The 16,348-nt window shown below is 38.3% G+C and overlaps 1 protein-coding gene across 3 annotated transcripts in view; it reads right to left on the reverse strand.

The window, feature by feature from the left end:
- LOC128243940 (WD repeat-containing protein 7-like) overlaps window positions 1–1,742 on the reverse strand; it is a 48,069-nt gene extending 46,327 nt beyond the window's left edge. For all 3 annotated transcript variants that reach the window (XM_052961958.1, XM_052961960.1, XM_052961957.1), the window contains exon 1: window positions 1,582–1,742. The gene's annotated coding sequence lies outside the window, so the exon portion shown is untranslated. The remainder of the gene's footprint in view (window positions 1–1,581) is intronic.
- Between the last annotated feature and the right edge of the window lie 14,606 nt (window positions 1,743–16,348).

Genomic DNA, 16,348 nt, shown 5'->3' on the forward strand with positions numbered 1-16,348 from the left:
ACTTGGACATATATATATATACATGTATGCTAGGTTGTTTGACCAGCCACCTTCAAAATTGTGCGTCTCAAAAGAATATAACAACAAATCCCAGATTTACAGTTGGCAATCCTCTAGCTGTGTATTATGGCGAATAGTGTTGCAATGTATCGATGCCATTATTAAGATTTTATTAAACATCTTGGGGATTTGGTAGACCATATACGACTTGGCCATGTACATAAAATCTTTAATAGCAAATGCCTATCATACTTACATGAACATTTTACTTGAGTCTCATGCACACATTCTTACAACAGTAGACATAGTGCTGGAAATTTTAAAGTGCCACAGGCTGACAGTTTCATATTAAATACTTTCTTTTATCAAGCAATCCAGGACTGGAGCAGTCTTCCAAAAAAGTTAAAAGAATTGAAAAATAAGAATACTTTTAAAAAAGAAGTGAAATCACATCTCATTGTTGGTATGAAATGTGCAGAAATGGAAGATTTCCTATTTTATCAATTGTTATTTATTTAATCTTGCATATCAGTTCTAAGATTTTTGTCATATTATGCTAAAGTGTCATGTGGTTTTAACAGTCGGTTGCATTATAACTGTAAAAGTTTGATCTCAAACATTTAATCATTCTTTAACTGGTCAAGAGTACATGCATGTTATTTTTGTATAAGAAAACCTAATTTAAACAGCTTACAACTGAGATCTTTGGCAAATAATTATATTTGTCATAAGGACCCCATTGGAAATAAGTTGAATAACTTTAATGGGTTATCCTGTGTTATATATTTGTCACATTGAATTTAATCTTTATTAACGCACGTATGTATCCAAAGCATTCTAATGATGTTGTGCTGACTAGAGAACACGCCAGAAAAAAACCCACTTAGTTACTGCAGTAATTATATATATTTTGATTTTTTGTCCTATAAAAAATAAAAAAAAATAAAAAACTATGCTTATCAAACAATCTCTTCATTAATATAGATGCGCACTGCCTGATGTGACATCATTGAATGTATTAATAGATGGTCTCCGGGGTTCCATTCTCTGCAGTATTTGGTTCTTTAAGTTACTGTTATACTAGAACACACAGAGAAGCCAGTCTCCATTAAATATGCCTTAATAATCAGATGTTTAAAATAAATGTCAGCCATTAAATGCATGAAAAATCTATGAATAATGACATTATATGATTTCCTTCGATGAGAATATGCTTCAAAAAGACTAGATTGATTTTAATTTTGTTAATCAATTATTTTAAAGTTCAACCACATATGTTGTTTTTTTGGAAATTTTGCAGCACACCCTGTTTTATTAATTGGTCACCAACTTTTGGGGATAGGTGATCGTGCGGGTCACCTGATGAGAGTTACTGTTGACAGATGTAATTATACCCAAAGAAATACAAAATCAATCACATATCAACGTTTCTTATATTTCCATATAATGATATATATTTTTTATACATGTATATACATTAAAACATTAAATGCGTAGGCCTTTAGGTTGATAATACTGATGTTGTAAGTCCGATTGACGTCTATCCGAACAATAGTCAATAAGAATAATTTGTTTTCTTACAATTCACAAGGGCTCTATGGACAGTTGGGTATAAGTCGTATCTTCATAAGCATATGCGATACTATCTGAAGCCCATGCTAATCTCTTTTCCGAGAAAAACTGCTATAATTTAATTTTAATTCATTTCCTGAAAATTATCATTTTCGTAAAATAATATTACTTTATAATAACGGGAAACGGCTATGGTCCACTAGTGTTTAAGGTGACGTTTCTCCCCTTCCACTTATTGAACAATCGAGCACTCTTGTTTATCTATCAAGTTATAGCTGATTTGCTAAGTGATTATAAAATAATCATTTTTTTTCATTTGGGCTACATAGCCAGGCATTCGCTGTTTGGTAAGATAATAATTCAGTCAGAACCGTTCTACTCCCATATTTAATTAACTACAGTCAGTTCCCGAAATGGCACTGCATGCTTTTAATTATTATCACGGACATACGTCCGTGTTAAATAGATCTATCAAAAATTTAAATAAAATCACAAAATAATAGCTATTTCTTTTACCTATAGACTCAATGAACAAATAGCTGGTCATCTCAAACACAATTTGTGCAGACTCATATAGACATTAGATAGCTCACCCAACTTGTTGCCTATTCATATTCTAACAGCAGTCACATTAACTGACACTGGGCCTTAAAGACCGCCCAAGTCTTTTTGTATATAACTATTCTACCACAAGTAAAGTAAAACTTATTATTTACCAACAACTGAATTTCGTTGAAAATAATGTATTTATATGTATGACATAATTGATTCTCGGTTTGCTCTACTGAACAGGTTAGACCAGTTTATATCCTGGTTCCAGCATTAATCAACACCGCTACTTATATTTGCGCAGATCAGAATTTACAAGACTGTTGCCAATTCTTCTGATTTAATGTCGAAACTCCAACACAGGTCGGGTCGGCGTTGATTCCTTACGCCTGAAATGCGTGCCACTATTAAGAATCGATATTAGGGCATCTGGTCTTCAACATCTTTCTCAATTACAACTTCTACTTTATAAATAAGGCAGGCGTGTATACTATAAATTCTGTTGAAAAAAATAAAACAATATATTATAGCTGTGTGTAGTTAGTTAAACATACGACATTGGACATTCAGACATGAAATGTCCAATGTCCATTGTCCTGTTGGCACGACAATCATTTTTGAAAGCTCAATGTCCAATTTCCAATGTCGTGCCAGCACGACTTTCATTTTTAAATGTTCAATGTCCAATGTCCTGTTGGCACGACATATTCATTTTTGAATGTCCAATGCCCAATGTCCAATGTTGTGTCAGCACAACTTTCATTTTAGAATGTCCAACGTCCAATGTCGTGCTGGCACGACTTTCATTCAGTGTCCAATGTCGGATGTATAGCTAACTTCACACAGCTATTTATCATTCTTAATCACGCTATTGTCTGTGAAGAGCATGTTAAATGTTAAGGCGTTCACGTAGAAAGTTTATTAAATTTTGATCCCTAGATTTCTTAACTTGATGATGTGCAAAAAAGTAGGAAAGCAATTGAATATCAAACACTAAGTAAATTTTTGACAATCAATACTAATTTAAAACTATTTGTCCTTAATTCTTTTATCAGATCAAATTTCATTTACTGCCCTATTGTTTCGCATTTTTGTAGCAAGATCAACACAAATTTTTTTTTTAGAAAATATCCAATACAGAGCTTTAAAAATTGACTTTAATGGTTACACCTCAACTTACGAAAATCTTCTTCATTGAGTTCAATTGCTAACATAACATATGAGCAGACTCAGATGCATCGCTGATGAAACTTACATATGTCTGAACACTATCTCACCAGAATATGTTCAATAGCAATTTAACACGTAATTTTAATTTCAGATATAAAATCTGTGTAGACGTTCCATCAGTAAGAACAACTAAATATGGGAAGAACTATTTCCGCTTTTAGGCAAGTCAGGTATGGAACAGCCTGCCAAAGCAAATAAGGTGCTCTCAAACCTACAAAGAATTTAGAAGGCTGATCCGCACCTCAGGGGCGGGTCCAGGAATTGAGGTTAGAGGGGGCGTAACTTAGGGGGCAACCTTTAGACATGCGCCCCTACCTCAGAACCGAAAGTATATGGCATAAACTATTTGCATGGGGGTTGAGGTTACTCCCTCATGATTTTTTTTACAATTTGTAGTCGTTAAAATGGAATACCGCCCGTATTAACCATTTTACAGTGGCATGTCAACTAGCGGAAACGTACGCGAGTGGATTGGCCGTACAGCCGGGAAAACTAGTTGATGTTAGCATTGTACACAGTGCTCTAATCCATCTTACTTTTTGTCATTGTCTGCATGAATATAATCAGAAAAGGCTTTTTAAATTACTTTTTCCAAAATGTAACCTATTTAAAACTATATGCTTTTATTTCCAACTCTTCTGTCCATTGTTATGTTATGCATGTGTGTCGGAAAACATCTCATTTCTAGTTATCATATATCCAGCTTTTAATGTTTATTTTGTATCTTGTATCTTGTATCTATACACATTGGCTTATGTTCTATCGAGGTCGTGAAGTCTGACGTCCATAGAGTCATTGGCAGTCATTCTAATAAACGTTATAACATGAACACCATTGTTTAATTCCATTTATTATCTTTTGGAATACAAACTTTTGTGTTTTTAAGTCCAACAGGAAATCCACTTTTAGCAAAATTTATTAAAGGGCATACTTTTTTAATCAATTTACTAGAAAAATGTAAAACATAACTTATATATTTTGAAAAAGAAAACATTATAAGAAAGATTGAAAATAAAAGCAGCAAGTCAAACATAAGAAATTCGAACATATGTGTCAATGGCTTCGTTTATCAACGATTGAGAATTTTACGACAGATTTTTAAAAACTTATTAGTTAAGGCAATATCTATTTTTTTTTATAATTTTAAAAAGTAAAGAAGTAAAGAAAAGTAAAGAATTAAGAAAATATGAATGCGTTAGAACTTAAGTCAGTGTACATGAGTTAACACCATGATTTTCTTAGTACTTCTGTTTAGAGATATTTATATAAACGGTCCACGTCCGAATACTGCTGCCGGTCACCGGCGACAACTGTTAATTATTGCTTTATGAATGTTTCTTGCTTATGTTCATATCTATAGAAATAATTTTATTTTTTAAAAACCAGCATGGTACTATAACGTGTATTTCATTTATGTATATTATTTGATTATTTCAAAAAACTGAACTAAATCGTTAAAAAGTGCCTCCCGATCTTGCCGTAAGAATATCTGTGGCAGCTGTGAACACCGTCCGTCCGTCCGACGGAGGGGCGGCAAACAACCGACCTCTGTTCCTAGTAAGAACAGCTGTTTTTTCCAATGGTAAACCCAATTCCGCGGAAAACGCTCCTGTCTCAAATTGCGCTAAGCCATCAGAACCCCTGGCAATGATATGGCTGGCATTAAATCTGGACGCAGCGACACACATGTTTCGCACGTAGTCGCATACAATAGGCGGCGGGTACCCACAGCCAGGACAGCAGTCAGAACATGTCGGTGAGTCCGCGTACGAGTACCAGTTATCTGTCCAAGATGAACGGATGCCGTCCAGATTCGTCCACGACTTGAATCCCACCATAGCATCATACGGGCGATGGGCGTCACTGTACGTTGAAACGGTGGGGTAGTCAGTGCTTGGGTCTTTCCCACACACAGTCATCTGGCGGCGCCGAAATTTCTCCCAAATGTAGTCGATGAAGGCATGGTGCATGAAGAAGACGGGGTCATAGGCGGCCGTATCTAAGCCAGACATGTCCCCGCCAACCCAAACGTGCGGACCGCCGTGCCTCCATTCCAGATTATTTGTACCGTTTGCAGTCGGACTTTCGATCTCCTGTAAGTGCATGCACAAGGATCAGTAAGTATACAAAAGGATCAATTGAGTTTTTAATAGTCGATATGCTAGGGATTATGCAGATCAGATTTCCTTACCAATGACCACTGGATTCTAATACCACAGACATATTGTAACATAACTTATAAAAATAGCTCTGGCTGAGTTTACCAACACTCTTTTGACAAAGTCGAAGCCTACGATCAACTTTGCGACTATTGGTAAACATGGAGGAATTTGCATGAATAGTTGATTTCAATCAGAAGATATTGAATGAGGAGAGCATGACACATTTAGGAAGTTGTAACATTTATAATGGATCAGACCGGATTTGAATTGATGAAATTTGAAAGATATGTTCTATAAAGATAATTTTATAATGTGTAAAGTACCTTAAGGAGACATTTTGTCATGATTTGATCAATATCAGGCTTTTTCATGAGGCGACTGAATCGGCCGAATTGGCGCTGGAGACGGCCGACCGCCGAGACCCAGCCAGCAGCCGGTCCACTGACCACGTCTCCGTCCCCGTTGCCCATATACTTCGACGTCCACAGGAGGGAGCTGACGGGGTTGTCCATGGCGTCATCCAGTGTGGAGTCCCAGTAAGGTAGCGCCACTCCCGGCTCGTGCATACGCAGCGCCTCCTCAAACCTGTATACATTTACTGAGATCATGCAGAACTCATGCATTTCCGGTTATGTTAGGTTGTTTTATAGACCCCCATAGCTTCATAGTTTTAAATGATGCCTAGAAACTATATATGGATGTTTGTAATGATAATTTAGTGGACTTTGCCGAACGTATCAAGAATGAGTAAATGATTGGCCGAACTAGTAACTACTTCAAAACGTAAACATGGTGTCTGAGTACATGACCCCATTCATAGTTTGGATAATCAGATAATGATCTATAGCCGATTTACATGGTAATGTAGACCCTGTGCCAGGGCAGGAAGGAGGCACCATCATGGTGCAGGTCCGCGGCTTCTGTGTGCAGCTTGGCGAACGTCCGATATTGGCCGCTCTGAGGAGGGAAATGGTTTAGTTAGTTTATACAAGTTTCTTAAGCTTGATTTCCATTCATCATCGTTCATTGACGAAGGCGGGTATATTATATCTCATGTATCTCATGTATCATGTTATAGTTCGTTTTCTGCTGTTCGATTTAGAGAGGATGGGAAAGTGCTCTTGGTGGGGCTCGAACATACGATATCTTGGTTGAGAAGCAGACCACTCCGACCACAGGGTAACAGCTATATTAAAAACTAAATGAGCGTGGATACAGCCTATATGGCGCTCAATTGACAATTACCCATGTTAATAAAGGAGTCGTGGGGAAATATTCAGTTGACCGCCATACTGTTCATTCGCTGAAGGAGTCGTGGGAATATATTCAATTGACCGCCATACTGATCAGTCACTGAAGGAGTCGTGGGGAAATATTCAGTTGACCGCCATACTGAGCAGTCACTGAAGGAGTCGTGGGGAAATATTCAGTTGACCGCCATACTGATCAGTCACTGAAGGAGTCGTGGGGATATATTCAGTTGACCGCCATACTGATCAGTCACTGAAGGAGTCGTGGGGATATATTCAGTTGACCGCCATACTGTTCAGTCACTGAAGTAGTCGTGGGGATATATTCAGTTGACCGCCATACTGTTCAGTCACAGAAGGGGTCGTGGGGATATATTCAGTTGACCGCCATACTGACCAGTCACTGAAAGAGTCGTGGAGAAATATTCAGTTGACCGCCATACTGACCAGTCACTGAAAGAGTCGTGGAGAAATATTCAGTTGACCGCCATACTGAGCAGTCACTGAAGGAGTCGTGAGGAAATATCCAGTTGACCGCCATACTGTTCAGTCATTAAAGGAGTCGTGGGGAAATGTTCGGTTGACCGCCATACTGATCAGTCACTGAAGGAGTCGTGGTGAAATGTTCAGTTGTCCGCCATACTGTTCAGTCACAGACTACTTCTGCTTTTAAACCGCATTACAGCTTCGACATCAAATTTGCAAAGCAGAAGAGTTCAAACTACGACTCTTGACTTTCTTGTGCAGTTAGTATTAGCAAAGTATTGATGATGGAAGTTGTTCATACATTACAAATGACTAGATTTACTATGGACTAGACATGCTATGTCAATCGAACTAATATTGATAATACGTTTTATTACATTTCATAATCTGAGTCTCAAACACGGGCTAAAAGCGTCCATGGACATTGAGCAGAGAACTTGGATCTTACCCTGTACATCTTCATGAGGGCGCGATGAAAGCGACTCCTTTCTTCATTTGTTAGCGTTCGGTATTCCTTCCTCACCCGGTGGCCCGAGGGTGGGTACGCGTCCCATTGCTGACAGTGGATGAAGATAAGAAACACAGTGATATTTGATGTATCTTAAGTCGATTTTCAATCCAACTCACTTTTCCACATATTCTATAGCATGATTGAACATTTTATGTTTTATTCCTTTTAAAATCGCATTCTCTCAAACGGCAAAAATTGTACTAATTTAAGTCAGATTTATTATTCCTGAGTTATCACTCGAGTTTATGTTCTTCTTTAGAAACAAACAATCCTTATACTATTTAGCAATTGTATTAACAAAATGCATAAGATTTTTAAAAGAGTAAAACATGAGTGATTTTGAATGCCATGCTTGAATTTGGACGAATAATCGAGTTATATCAAATTATTTAGAACGCTTCAATGACCGCTGAAAAGTGTCCACTAGAAAGGATAACTTCGTTCGAAGTGATATTAATATGATCCTAAGACACTTTTACAATACATTTAAATATCGATAACTTGGGCGGTAATGTTGAAAAACTCTGCTGTATTTGCGATTTTTCTTCATTTGGCAATATAAGCCATTCCGTTCGCCAGAAAGGCCGTTTCCTGGACTACCGTTCCAGCGGCTGCCGGAACTTATATATCTTTCTTGTTTATATTTTTATTTGTAGAATTAATTTCGCTTCTGCCTGTATTAGTGTTTCTCAAAAGTTGAAAAAGTTTTTTTTTATTACTTTCGAAATGGGTCTTATAAATTCACATTTTTTTTTCAAAGTATGTCCCATAAACAGGTTACATTAGGAAGAGGACAATATTACACAATTACATTTGATATTACGGTGGTATTTATCTTCTGACTGTAAAGGTAATAACAACTACATTGTAAGCATGCAGTATTTTCTATGACTTATTGTTTTCATAACTACTTGAAATGTAGGGCACTTACAAATTGAGAGAAAATATGGTGATGCAAATGAGTATTTGGATAATTACAATTTTGCAATGAGTTCTTCTCAAACATATTTACCAACAGCACACTTCAATTAAAATGATTTTCTGTTCTTAAAACGAAATCCGTTTCATGTGCAGCTAACTGTGGGGTTCCTAAAAGAGCCAGTCAGCGACAACGTCAAGTTGCATAAAGTTCGTAAAAATCCGCCACCTTTCATGGAAATATTCTAGTCAACATTTGTTTTTATTGAATTTGGATTGTTAACGAATAAAAGGTTTGTTGTGCATTACGTGTCAGTTTTTGGTCATACCATAACTTATATACATATTATCGGACCAAGCAATGGCCACGGCCAGATTCCTGTAATGCCGACTGCCAAATTACAATTAAGGTACATGACCACGTTCCTCCGAAAAATATGAATGTCGGCCGATTTTAATGAAACTTGGAGCAAACAATCGTCAATGACTATTCTTTAACGAGGTGTATTTTTTTTTTTAAATCCCGTTGTTTGTTGATTTACAGCGCCACCTAGCGGACACGTGCTTTTTGGCACAAACGTTGATAAAACCGTAAAACATATATAATTTTACGGCTTTTTTTTATAAAAAAATAAAATCGGAATATAATTTATTGTACGCTGAATAAATAATCCTATAATTTGAGTACTAGTATTTAAGATTTTTTTATTAATTTTAAGTTTTACGACGAAAAGCCTTTTATAAGGAATCGCCAAAAACAGATACCCAGCGGTGAATGTGACGTATTTATTTCGAAAACGAACTCGGGTAGGGTATGTTTTTGTTATCTTTTAGGAAATGGAATAGAATAATGAATATAATTATACGAGTGCCCAGAGACACCGGTTACGTAACTGGCTAAATCTCTGTCAAACGGAACACCTCGGCCAGTATCCAATAGGTGTATCTCGAAGTTTGCCGGAGATGGCCGAGTTGTTACGATTGAATCTCTATGAGAAACGTCTTTATGATAATTTTATCTGAAACGATGTTAACACAAAAAACGAGGTTACGCTTGAAAATTTACGATATTAACCCTTACGCTCTTTAGTGAAACGGGGCCCTGGTATCCAAATGGATTTAAATTGTACCACGTGTTTGGCGTATATATTTAGTGCGTTTTGAACAGTGTTCCTACAATTGTTCTATAGGATATTGAAACCCTAAATCTAACCCTTACGCCTGGAAATATGCGACCTTAAGCCAGGCTATACGTTACATGTCACAGTTCGCACGTCTTACCTAAGCACTATCATAAATATCAGGGACTTTCGACCATTGGCCTGTTTATGTAAAGTTTATTTCCGATTACATGTAAAGGATATGATACTGAAAGGTTCTTACAATCGTTGAACGAGCAACTGTCACGTTTGTTTCCGTTCGCCCCTGTAATTCTTCCGCCACAATGTTCGGCGCAACGGAGACTGAAGAAAAATCGGCCTGGCTGGGAGCGGCCGCCTGCGGCATGTACCCCACCAGCTCTTGTAGGAAAATTGCGTCCTCTGACGTCAGTCTTGTGTCTGGTTTGAAGCTCCAAAACAGGTCCTGGAGAAAGATTTACCCAACAAGTCTAAACATGCAATGGAAACAAAAACAAAAAGAAACAAAATGTTGCTAAGTGTGTTCTGTCAGGTAGTACTTACACCGACAGGTAGTACTTACACCGACAGGTAGTACTAACACCGAAAGGAAGTTCTAACACCGACAGGAAGTACTTACACCGACAGGTAGTACTTACACCGACAGGTAGTACTCACACCGACAGGTAGTACTTACACCGACATGTAGTAATTACACCGACAGGTAGTACTTACACCGACAGGTAGTACTCACACCGACAGGAAGTACTCACACCGACAGGTAGTACTTACACCGAAAGGTAGTACTAACACCGACAGGTAGTACTTACACCGACAGGTAGTACTCGCACCGACAGGTAGTACTTACACCGACAGGTAGTACTCACACCGACAGGTAGTACTAACACCGAAAGGAAGTTCTAACACCGACAGTAAGTACTAACACCGACAGGTAGTACTAACACCGACAGGTAGTACTCACACCGACAGGTAGTACTTACACCGACAGGAAGTACTAACACCGAAAGGTAGTACTAACACCGACAGGTAGGACTAACACCGACAGGTAGTACTAACACCGACAGGTAGTACTTACACCGACAGGAAGTACTTACACCGAAAGGAAGTACTAACACCGACAGGTAGTACCAACACCGACAGGTAGTACTTACACCGACAGGTAGTCCTAACACCGAAAGGTAGTACTAACACCGACAGGAAGTACTAACACCGACAGGAAGTTCTTACACCGACAGGAAGTACTAACACCTACAGGTAGTACTAACACCGACAGGTAGTACTTACACCAAAAGGTAGTACTAACACTGACAGGTAGTACTTACACCGACAGGTAGTACTAACACCGACAGGAAGTACTAACACCGACAGGTAGTACTAACACCGACAGGAAGTTCTTACACCGACAGGAAGTACTAACACCGACAGGAAATACTAACACCGACAGGAAGTACTAACACCGACAGCTAGTACTTACACCGACAGGTAGTAATAATACCGACAGGTAGTACTCATACCGACAGGTAGTACTAACACCGACAGGTAGTACTTACACCGAAAGCTATGACTAACACCGACAGGTAGTACTAACACCGACAGGTAGTACTTACACCGAAAGCTATGACTAACACCGACAGGTAGTACTTACACCGACAGGTAGTACTTACACCGAAAGCTATGACTAACACCGACAGGTATGACTTACACCGACGTTTATTTAATTAACAATACCGTAAAAATCGTCTTAGAAGTGTGGTGTTGAGTACTTAAAATATATCTGATTTACTTTATATACAGCTTTTTTACTTCTCAGTATTGCCGTAGATGAACATTCCCCATACTTCATAATTACTATATATTGTGTTTCTGATATTGACTATCTTGTTACGATGTTCATCTGTATGAAGTTTACGTCGTATGTATTTTGTGAGACGAGATTGCGACATAGTACAAAACTGACCAGAGTTCAAAGACGATTTTATCATGACTCTAACATAGTTATTTTGCGTCAAATTTCAAAATGTTTTATAGGAATTATTATAATCGTCGGTTGTTTTTATACAAACAGAGATATGAGATGAAAAGTCACAAAATAGCTATTATCAGTCAAACAAATTCCATCGCAAATACATTAATTATGTTATTGACGGCATAATACAATGAAGGCCATATTAATGACATGTACAAAACAAGTGTATAATATTTAAAGAGAAATGATACCGAGCATTGTATTGATGACGTCAACGTCCGGTGATACCCCCATTAAGCACCAGTCAATTGTAACCACGGCCCCCAGGTCCAGGGAATAGCGGGGACTTTGACTTTCGGTCCAGCCAACCCCGGCTAAAATCCCCGTCCTGCGGGGACGAATAGTTGGTAAAATACCCACCCCGCAATCCAGGGACCCTAGGTTAGGCCCATTCCCCGCTATATTTAAAGCAAAGACAAAACCACCGCATTCACCCGGCACTCGGGGCCACCTGAAAGGTAAAAACACGACCCATTTCCCCGGCTATCCCCGGTTTACCCCCGGACGTGGGGGGGGGGGGGGGGGGTACAATTGACTGGTGCATTACTGAGATAAGATCAACATTCGGTAAGTTGAGAGACGTAAACTAGACACACTGACGACTACTAGTGTTTGCCCTACATTTTCAGCCAATCAGAGGCGCTAGATTTTTAAAATGTTTCGTTTCCTATTTGCGAAAAATCGTTATCTATTGCTGAATACGACTCTTCGTGATTAAGTCAATTGCTTTTATTGCGCATGCGCATATAGCCAAGCCTACTAATAGCATCATTATGCAAAGGCGTAATTTCAGTGTCAACGCTGATTTAAATGACGTCACAATGTCTATACTAAGGTATAAGGTCCTATTTTACTTTGGCTGTTGCCGAATGCAATAATTGTCTGAAATGCCTATGTAGACATATGTATTCACCTGATCTAATTTCAATAGCTTGGAAAACAGAACCCGTGCATGTGTCCCGCGACCGCTGAACAAGATGTAAATGTGAACACTGCATGTCCCCACAGAGACTTGAATGTATGATGCAGATCCCAACAGCTGCACCTGGCTTACTTTAAATAGTTGCCTGTGGCCTCAGCTGGCTAAATCAGTCTTGATCTTGAAAAATGTAAAAATACAACATTGTATGGGCTGCCGCTGCTTATCACGTCATGGGACACAATACAACTGTTAATCATGATTTGCGACGATATTTCAACATTCTATAAAATCTGACAATCCACTATGGTTATATAATTGATATCCACTATTGGTCAATTATATAACCCTAATGGATTTTTAGATTTTATAGACTGTTGAAATAGTGTCGACAAATCGCCCTGTACCTGCTTTATCATACGTCATGTACACTACTGACGTCAAATTTAATATTTGGTAGTTCACATCATTTTATAAATGACCCGATTTAGGACACAAATTCGCTGTCGCACTACTTGTTTGCCGAGTATACTTACGTCGTTTGCACGTACAATCGACAAGCCATTTCAGACCAAACTGTTAGTGTTACCTGAAGACAGCTTATCTGTGCAGCGTTTTCTGAGATGGGCTGGCCGATGAAACTGTCGAAGCATTGTTTTGTTTCTGCGGGAACTACCAAACACACCTGGTGCTGACAGAATACCACACCGGCAGTTATTAGCACGAGCAACGTTAAGATATTAGCACGATTTGACATTATTCCTTATTATTATTGTATTTATATTTATCCGATTTGTGGTCTATATTAAAAGACTACTATTCAATCTTCATTCCAGGTTTTTTACCTTCTGCAAGTTATAACATCGATGAACTTGCCCAGCTGATTTATGATATTTATGTTAATTTATTTAAATGTAGAGTGACTCTCCTTCCGGTTCGTGTTGCTTTTGAAAGGGTTTTAGTGACAGACAAGGTTACATTATTTTTACTAATTGCTTACGAAAGGTGCTGTGCATTCTAATTTATTCATATCCGAATGTTATGCATGAGACAGTATACGCCAAGCTTTTATAATTAATAATTGTTGCATGAATGAAAATTAGCTGTTTGTACTTAAAATCGTACGAAATGTCGACGGTCAGTTACTTATAGCAATGCAGAAATGGCATATGACAGTTATGCTGTATTTTTTATATACGATATTTTTTATAATAAACTTCACTATATACATTTTTGACAATGCCTGACGGCCACCTACAAAACCCGAAGCCACGGGTAAAACGTTACAAACAATGGCAGGTCACCTGGCATCATGCTATCTATCTAAAGAGAAACGATATTATATAGTGATTTCTTAATAGGCGATACATAAAGTATACAAAGATATACCTGGATCCAGTTTCACAAACATTCTCAAATATTTACTCAACTGAGAACGTTAAAATAAAAAGAAATGACTCATGAATTATTTCATATTCTGATTAATATTTGAATGAAAATTACTTTGTTTGCTCTCTTAATAAGGTCATTAAATATAGCTAAGTGCACATTTTTCATATTATGTTAAGTACATTTACAAGTACATATCTTGCTGTTTAACAATATTTATCTAAATTAAAAATATATATCAACATAATTTGGATGGGAATATGATTCTTACTGAGTTCTTACTATGAACCATGGCTGTCAAGTGGTAAAACGGATTGAGAAAGTTATTGAGGAATTAATGATGACATTTTGAGAAAATGGGGCAAGGTATTGACCTTATGTGTCATTAGAAATGCGTTAATGACATCATATGTCAAAAACGATATATTTCTTTAAGATTTCAGTGGTTTCACATCTCTCTGCGCTGTGAAGAGTGTCCGTCCGTCTGACGGCGGACCTTGGACTTGGCGGCCCCGATTTCTGGGTCGCTGCATATGAGACACCCTTCCAGGCGAGGGTTAATGCAATAGCATATTTTCCCGCGACATTGAGGCGCCGACACAGATGTTTCTCGCGTTGTCGCACCTGATTGGTGCAGGTTCTGGGCAACCGGGGCAGCAGTTCGGACATTCCGGTGAATCCTTGTACGAATACCAGTTGTCAGTCCACTGGGCCTTCAGGCCGTCCTTGTTAGTCCACCAGTGGAAGCCAAGCATCTTGACATCCGCGGCGTGATTACCGTCGGGAGAGACTTTTGGGTAGTCCTCAGCTGGGTCCACGCCACAAACAGATCGCTGACGCTAACGAAATTGTTCCCAGATGTAGTCTATGTAAGTAAGGTGCATGTAGAACACGGGCTCCAATCAGCTGCAGGATGCTGTATATCCTAAAACAGTAAAAAAGTTAAATAACAAAAATAGTTTGTACGTGTTTCTGCTCCGTTTTATTTTAGTTTGCATGGCAACGTATTGAAACACAGTTGTTTTGAATACTAGTATGTATGCATAAATTATGTGATTCATATTTAATTGAATATGTAACATTAATGGTACACATCAGAAGATATTGTCGTAAAGTCATTGATGTTTTTTTTTATTTTAAAATTTTAAGAATACTTTCATTACAAATGAACATTAGTTACAAACACTTTGAATGCCTGCCTTTTAATATTTCCATGAGAACACCTTTCCCTCTTTTTATTGTTATTTGCTTCAAGAAATGCTTAAAAACACGAACTATCTTATTTAAATTGATGGAGGACTCTTACTTTTATGCGACATTTCGATAAAATCTTATGAATATCCGATATCTTCAGAAGGCGGCTCATGCGGCCGTATTCTCTCTGCAGGTACCCCTGACGCGTTACCCAGTTGGCTGCCGGCCCCGTGTACACGTCCCCATGTCCGTTACCAAGGTACTCCGCCGTCCACAATAATGACGTCACCGGGTTGTTCATTGCGTCATCAAGCGTACTGGCCCAGTATGGAAGGAATACGTCAGGCTCGTGCTTGAGCATAGCTTCCTCAAATCTGCCAGAATAACACCGAAAAAAATAGTGACACTACCTTGGCTTTTAGTCGTTAGATATATTAAATGCAATCAACAATTTCAGTCGTACATTAGTTTGGAAATTGGTGGTCATTGTGTGTATAACAGATAGCCCTGGATCCGTCATTACATTGCACTTGACCATGCTATATTCTACAACTGTTCATCCATTTCGAAAGCATCATGATTGTTTACTTACAACATGAGAAACATCCGGTTCCACGGAAGGAATGAGGCACCGCCATGGTGCGTCTCAGCAGCTTTGGCATATAACCGGGCGGACGCCTCGATCTCGCCTTTCTGGAAATTAAGTTAGTGTGTACTATTTATGTTTAAGTATGATTGGCGATACAGTTGCCTTTCTTGCCAGGACTACCACATTGACTACCACATTGCATTTTGCAAAATGATGAGCATGCCAATACAAGGTACTTCTCGAGTACTCATTCATGATGACTTCAACGTTTGACTGACACTCTTGAAACAAAACAGTTTGAGGAGGAATACATGACATGCTTAAATCACATTTTCTTCAAAAGTTAAACCCATGTTGAAACCGCAGTAAATGACTCCTCTTAGGAACCGTTTTTAACAACTAGAAATGTTTTCA

The sequence above is a fragment of the Mya arenaria genome, chromosome 8, assembly GCF_026914265.1.
Source record: "Mya arenaria isolate MELC-2E11 chromosome 8, ASM2691426v1".
Lineage (NCBI taxonomy): Eukaryota > Metazoa > Mollusca > Bivalvia > Myida > Myidae > Mya > Mya arenaria.